This window comes from Ursus arctos, unplaced genomic scaffold (assembly GCF_023065955.2).
Source record: "Ursus arctos isolate Adak ecotype North America unplaced genomic scaffold, UrsArc2.0 scaffold_5, whole genome shotgun sequence".
Classification (NCBI taxonomy): domain Eukaryota; kingdom Metazoa; phylum Chordata; class Mammalia; order Carnivora; family Ursidae; genus Ursus; species Ursus arctos.
Genome location: NW_026623067.1, coordinates 6,075,682 through 6,083,086, shown reverse-complemented (window position 1 = coordinate 6,083,086; position 7,405 = coordinate 6,075,682).

Below are 7,405 nucleotides of genomic sequence, written 5' to 3'. Positions count from 1 at the left end.
CAATGGGAGAAATCCTATCAATTTTTTAGGGCCAGTAAAATTTATAGATCATAGAAGGCACTGGATTAATGTTTCACTGAATTACTTATCTGGACCAAATCCTTCACTTTACAGGTGAGGAATCCGAGACCTACTTGTATTTATAGAACAATGAGCATCATGCTGACAGAGCAGAGATGGAGACCCTGAACACCTGAGTCCCCGTCTTGCACTCTACTGTTCTGCTACTGTATCAGTCCCAGACAAGCTAGTCCTTATTTTAAAAAGCTTTGTTGATAGTATTTATGTTGAACAATGACCTATTAAGGAAAACTCCCTTCCATGATCTACATGAATATTTCCTCAAATGCTTTGATATTATCCTAATCTCCCATCCTTCTCATCCAAATGCACCTTCTGTGGACTCATATACTTCAAAGTCCTAATTAGGTTACTCAGGCTGACAGGTAGGAAACAGGTAAATTCCTACACAAAACTCAGCCTGGGGGGTATGGCTTATCCGTGTTGATCATTGCCAAACAAAAAAGATATCATTTATTTCAATTTACCAATATGGCTACACAATTCATTAGTAACCAAATTTTATTACATACTTTGGAATACGAACAGGAATAAGGAGTGATCTTTTTTCAATTTAAATTCAATTAGAAAACATAGTATATCATTGGTTTCAGATGCAGTATTCAACAATTCATCAATTCTGTATAACACCAAGTGCTCATCACATCACCTGCCTCCTGAATGCCCATCACCCAGTTACCCAATCCCCCACCCATTTCCCCTTAACTTTGTTTCCCATAGGTAAGAATCTCTCATAATTTGTCTCTCTCTCTGATTTCTTCCCATTGAGTTTTCCCTCCTTTCTGTTACAGTCCTCTGGAATGTTTCTCATATTCCACATATGAGTGAAACCATAAGATAACTGTCTTTCTCTGATTGACTTATTTCACTTAGCATAAATACACGCAGGTCCAGCCAGCCCAATATAAATGGTGGGTATTCATCCTTTCTGATGGATGAGTAATATGCCATTGTGTATATACAAAAATATAACACATCTTTATACATTCATTTGTCAAAGGACATCTCAGCTCCTTCAACAGTTTGGCTACTGTGGTCATTGTTGCTATGAACTCTGGGGTGCAGGTGTCCCTTCTTATCATCACATCTTTGTGGTTAAGTATCTTTGGGGTAAATACCCAGTAGTGCAATTTCTGGTTCATAGGGTAGCTCCATTTTTAATTTCCTGAGGAAAGTCCACACTGTTTTCCAGAGTGGCTGTACCAGCTTGCATCCCCACCAATAGTGTAAGAGTGTTCCCTTTTCTCCATGTCTTCCCCATATTTGTTGTTTCATTCCTTGTTAATTATAGCCATTCTGCTGCTGTAAGGTGGTATCTCATTGTGGTTTTGATTAGAATTTCCCTGATGGCTAATGATGTTGAACATTTGTTCATCTGTTTGTTGACCATTTGTATGTCTTCTTTGGGGAAATGATGGTTCATGTCTTCTAACCATTTCTTGACGGGATTATCTGCTTTTTTGGGTGCTGAGTTTGATAAGCTCATTATAGATTGTGGATACCAGCCCTTTATCTGTTATGTCATTTGCAAATATCTTCTCCCATTTCATAGGTTGCTTTTCACTTTCGTTGACTGTTCCCTTTGCTTTGCAAAAGTTTTTATCTTGATGAAATCCCAATAGTTCATTTTTGTTTTTATTTCCCTTGCCTTTAGAGATGTGACTTGAAAGAAGCTGCTGTGACCAAGATTAAAGTGGTTACTGCTGTGATCTCCTCTAGGATTTTGTTGGATTCTTGTCTCACATTTAAGTCTTTCTCCATTTGGGGTTTATCTTTTTGTATGGTATAAGAGAATGGTCCAGTTTCATTCTTCTGCATGTGGCTGTCCAATTATCCCAGCACTATTTATTGAAGAGATTGTCTTTTTTCCATTGGATATTCTTTTCTTCTTTGTCGAAGATTAGTTTAACATAGAGTTGAAGATCCATTTCTGGGCCCTCTATTCTGTTCCTTTGACCTATGTGTCTTTTTTTGTGCAAAACCATGCTGTCTTGATGATCACAACTTTGTAATACAGCTTGAATCAGGGATTGTGATGCTGCCAACTTTGGTTTCCTTTTTCGACATGCCCCTGGTGATTTGGGTTCTTTTCTGGTTCCACACAAAGTTTAGGATTGTTTGTTCCAGCTCTTTGAAAAATGTCAGTGATATTTTGATAGGGATTGCACTGAAAGTGTAGATTGCTCTGGGCAGCATAGATGTTTTAACAATTTTTATTCTTCCAATCTATGAGTGTGGAATGTTTTTCCATTTCTGTGTCTTCTTCAATTTCTTTCATAATTGTTCTGCAGTTTCTAGAGTGTAGATTTTTTACCTCTTTTGTTAAGTTTCTTCCTAGGTATCTTATGGTTTTTGGTGAAATTGTAAATGGGATCAATTCCTTAATTTCTCTTTCTTCAGTCAAATTGTTAGTGTAAAGAAATGCAACTGACTCTGTGCTTTGATTTTATATCCTGCCACATTGCCGAATTTCTGTATAAGTTCTAGTAATTTGGGGGTGAAGTATTTTCAGTTTTCTACATAAAGTATCATGTCTGTGAAGAGAGAGAGTTTTAACTTCTTTGACAATTTGAATGCCTTTTATTTCTTTTGGTTGTCTGATTGCTGAAGCTAGGACTTCTAGTACTATGTTGAACAATAGTGTGAGAGTGGGCATCTCTGTTGTATTCCTGATACTAGGGAAAAGTTCTCAGTCTGTCCCCATTGAGAATGATATTCACTGTGGGCTTATCCTAGATGGCTTTTATGATATTGAGGCATGTTCCCTCTATCCCTATACTTAGAAGAGTTATAATCAAGAAAGGATATTGCATTTTGTCAAATGCTTTTTCTGCATTAGTTGAGAGGATCATATGTTTCTTGTCCCTGATTTTATTACTGTGCTCTATCATGTTGATCTATTTGTGATTGTTGAACAACTTTTGTGTCCCAGGAATAAATCCCACCTGTTTTTGGTAAATAATCCTTTTAATGTAATGTTGGGTCCTATTGATTAGAATCTTGTTGATTATTTTGGCATCCATGTACATCAAGGTTTCAGTCTGTAATTTTCCTCTTTGTAGGGGTCTTTGATTTTGAGGTCAGGATAAAGCTGGCCTCATAGAATGAGTTAGGAAGTTTTCCTTCCATTTCTGTTTTTCTAATAGCTTCAGTAGAATAGATATCATTTCTTCTTTAAATGTTTGGTAAATTCCCCTGGGAAGCCATCTGGGCATGGACTCTTATTTTTTTAAAGATTTTATTTATTTATTCCAGAGAGAGAGAGCACAAGCAGGAAGAGCAGAAGGCAGAGGTAGAGGGAGAAGCAGACTCCCTGCTGAGCAAGGGGCCTGATGTGGGGCTCAATCCCAGGACCCTGGAATCATGACCCAAGGTAATAACAGATACTTAACTGACTGAGCAACCCAGGCACCCCCAAATTCTTATTTTGGGGGGAGGTTGTTGATTACTGCTTCAATACCCTTGTTGGTTTTTGGTGTGCTCAGATTGTCTATGTTTCCTGAGTCAGTCTTGGTACTATATAAGTTTCTAGGAATGCATCCATTTCTTCCAGATTGCTTAATTTTTTTGGCATATAGTTATTTATAATAAGTTCTAATAATTATCTCTATTTCCTTGGTATTACTCATGTTCGGTCCCCTTTCACTCATTATTTTATTAATTTGGGTCCTTTCTCTTTTGTTTTAGATATGTATGACCAGAGTTTGATTAATCCTATTAATTCTTACAAAGAAGCACCTTCTGGTTTCATTGATCTGTTCTACTCTTTTTCTGGTTTCTACTTCATTGGTTTGTGCTCTAATCTTTATTATTTCTCTTATCCTGCTTGGTTTATGCTTTACCTACTGTACTTTCTCCAGGTCCTTTAGATGTAAGGATAGTTTGTGGATTTGGGATTTTTATATTTTTTGACAGAGGATTTCATGGCTATGTACTTGCATCTAATGACCACCTTTGCAGTAGCCCATAGGTTTTGAACTGATGTGTTTTCATTTTCGTTGGCTTCAATGAATTGTTTAAGTTCTTTTTCAATTTCCTGATTGACCCATTCATTTTTAGGAGGATGCACTTTCATCTCCACATGTTTCAGTTCTTTCCAAATTTCTTCTTGTGATCGAGTTCCAGTTTCAAAGCTTTGTGGTCTGAAAATGTGCAGGGAATAATCTCAAACTTCTGGTATCAGTTAAGACCTGATTTGTGACCCAGTATGTGTTCTATTCTGGAGAACGTTTCAAGTGCACTCAAGAATGAGTATTCTGTTGTTTTAGGATGGAATATTCTGTATATATCCATGAGTCCATCTGGTCCAATATATCCTTCAAAGCTCTTCTTTCTTTGTTGATCTTCTGCCTAGATGATCCTTGCATTGCTGTGAGTGGAGTGTTGAAGTCTCCTACTATGAATGCATTATTAACAATATGTTTCTTTATTCTGGTTATTAATTGGTTTATGTAATTGGCAGCTCCCATGTTGGGGGCATAGATATATACAACTGTTAGATCTTCTTGTTGAATAGACCCTTTAAGTATGATATAGTGTATCTCTATATCTCTTACTACAGTGTTTGGTTTAAAATTTAATATCTCTGGCATGAAGACTGCTACCCCAGCTTTCTTTTGAGGTCTATTAGCATGAAAAATTGTTCTCTATCTCTCACTTTCACTCTGTAGGTTTATTTAGGTTTAAAATGAGTCTCTTATAGACAGCATATGTATGGGTTCTGTTTGTTGTTGTTGTTGTTTTTCTTTGTTTTTTTATTGTTTGTTTGTTTGTTTGTTTGTTTTATCCAATCTGATCCCCTGTGTCTTTTGACTGGAGCATTCACCCATTAACACTCAGAGTAACTACTGAAAGTTATGAATTTAGTGCCATCATATTGCCTGTAAAGTCCCTGTTTCTGTATACTGTCTCTGTTACTTCCTGGTCTATAGTACTTTTGCAGTCTATCTTCTCTTTCAGGTTCCCCCTTAATAGTTCTTCCAGAGCTTGCTTGGTGGTCACATATTCTTTTAGATTCTGCCTGTCTTGGAAGCTCTTTATCTCTCCAACCATTCTGAATGACAGCCTTGATGGATAAAGTATTTTTGGCTGCATGTTTTTCTTATTTAGTACCTCGAATATGTCTTGCCAGCCCTTTCTGGCTTTATAGGTTTCTGTAGATAGGTCTCATTTTATTCTGATATTCTTCTCTCCATACATAAGGAAATTCTTCTCCTTAGCTTCTCTCAGGATAGCTTCTTTGGCTCTAAGGTTTGCAATCTTCACTATTATATGTCAAGGTGTTGATCTTTTTTTTTTGATTTTGGGAGGGGTCCTCTCTGCCTTTTGGACATAACTTCCCAGATTAGGGAAATTTTCAGGAATGAAAATAGCCCTCTCTCTCTCTCTTTCTCTCTCTCTACCCCCTCAGGGATCCCAATAATTCTGACATTGGTACATTTCATGACATCATTATTCCTCCAAGCTTTTTTCCACTAACTATTTGTTGTCTTTCTCTCTTTTCCTCAACTTACTTCCTTTCTATAAGCTTATCTTCAAGATCACTTATTCTCTCTTCTGTCTCACTGACCCTAACTGTTAGAGTATCCAGTTCAATTTTTTGAAAGATTTTATTTATTTGAGAGAGAGACAGAGATAGCAAGAAAAAGCATGAGCAGGGAGGAGAGGGAGAAGCAGGCTCCCCATTGAGCAGGGAGCCCAATGTGGGGCTCGATCCCAGGACCCCAGGATTATGACCCAAGCTGAAGGCAGAGGCCTAACTTACTGAGCCACACAGGCACCCCTACAGTATCCAGTTTACACTGCATCTCATTCATAGCATTTTTATGTTCAGCCTGATTAGATCTCATTTCCTCCCTTAGAGATTCTACACTGTCATTTATCTTTTTTTTCAAGACTATTAACCTTATGATTGTTATCCTGAATCCTATCTCTGACAACTTACTTATGTCCATATCAATAGCTCTGTGGCAGAGAACACTGCCTCTGGTTCTTTCCCTGTGTGTGTGTGTGTGTGTGTGTGTGTGTGTGTGTGTGTGCAAGTTCCTCCTTATAGTCATTCTGCTCAAAGAACAATGGCTGGGCAAATAAACAGAGTCCAAAATATCAACCACAACCCAAGCAAGATGCATCCTAGAAAAATCTAGAGTTGTTGGAAGCCACCACAGAAAAACACGTGTGAAAATGGAACAAGAATAAAATATAATTAAAAGTGATTATGAAATATAGGTTGGTATAATAAGCATCTAGTTGAAATGGGACAGAGGTAAAAAAGAAAAGAGAGAGAGATAGAAAGAAAGCATAAGAGAAAGGGAAAAAAAAGAAAAGAAAAGGAGAATTTTGTCTGAAAAAATAAATGAGTTGTGAGGCAACACCTGGAGCTCAACACACTATTTTCCCCTGGTGCTGGAATTTTACCATCTTGTGAGATCCATAGGCTTGTCATCCACCTGTTTTTCTAGTCTGTCTTCTGAGGGAAGGGCCTGCAGTGCTGTTTCTCAGATAGCCCTGCCTGGACAGAGTTGTCCCACCCCTTCTCAGGGGAATAGGTTCAGTGCAAACTGGTCCTCTGCGTGGCTTTTGTTCCCTGGAAGATTTCCTTGCCTCTTAAGAGGATCAGAGCAAAAATGGCCATAGCCAAAACTCTGACCCAGAGCAGAAAGATTGCAGTCTGCCCTCTTTAATAAACCCTCTGGAACAACATTCTCCACTTCTGTATATGTCAAAAAGACAAAAACAAAAAAAAAATACAGCCTCCCACGTTGTGCCCACTGAAGCTCTCTCAGAGGTAGTCCCAGGGGTCCAGGAGTACTACTGTCCTTTGTGGTGCAAAAACCCCAAACAGCTGTGGGCTCTTGCGATCATCCGAAGCTCCTGGATCCTGTCTGAATGCTGCCCTAAAATCCTTTCTGGCCAGCCACCACCCTGTGAACTTTTTCCCAGTCTGGGCACAGTTGTTTCACCAAGATTCCAGTCCTTTACAGGCTCCTCAGGAAAAGAGTGATTGCTACCCTGCCTAGCTTGCAGTATATTGGTGAGCTGAGTTAGAGGATCCCCTCCTGGGCTCCCTGAACATAGCCTGCTTCCCTGTTCCACTGTTCATGCACTCTATCAGTTCAGGGACCCCTGTTTGCTCTGTGACTCAGATTCAAAGACCACATGCCCCACCTAGAATTCTGCCTTTTCATTTCCAGAGCCCCTTTCAAAGAGGGATGTCTCTCCTTAAAGCAGATTTCTAAGGGTTCTGATTTTGCTCTCTGGTATTATATCACTTTACAGGAGTCAGCTTATGGATGCTCCCTCCCCATTCTGTTTATCTTCTGAT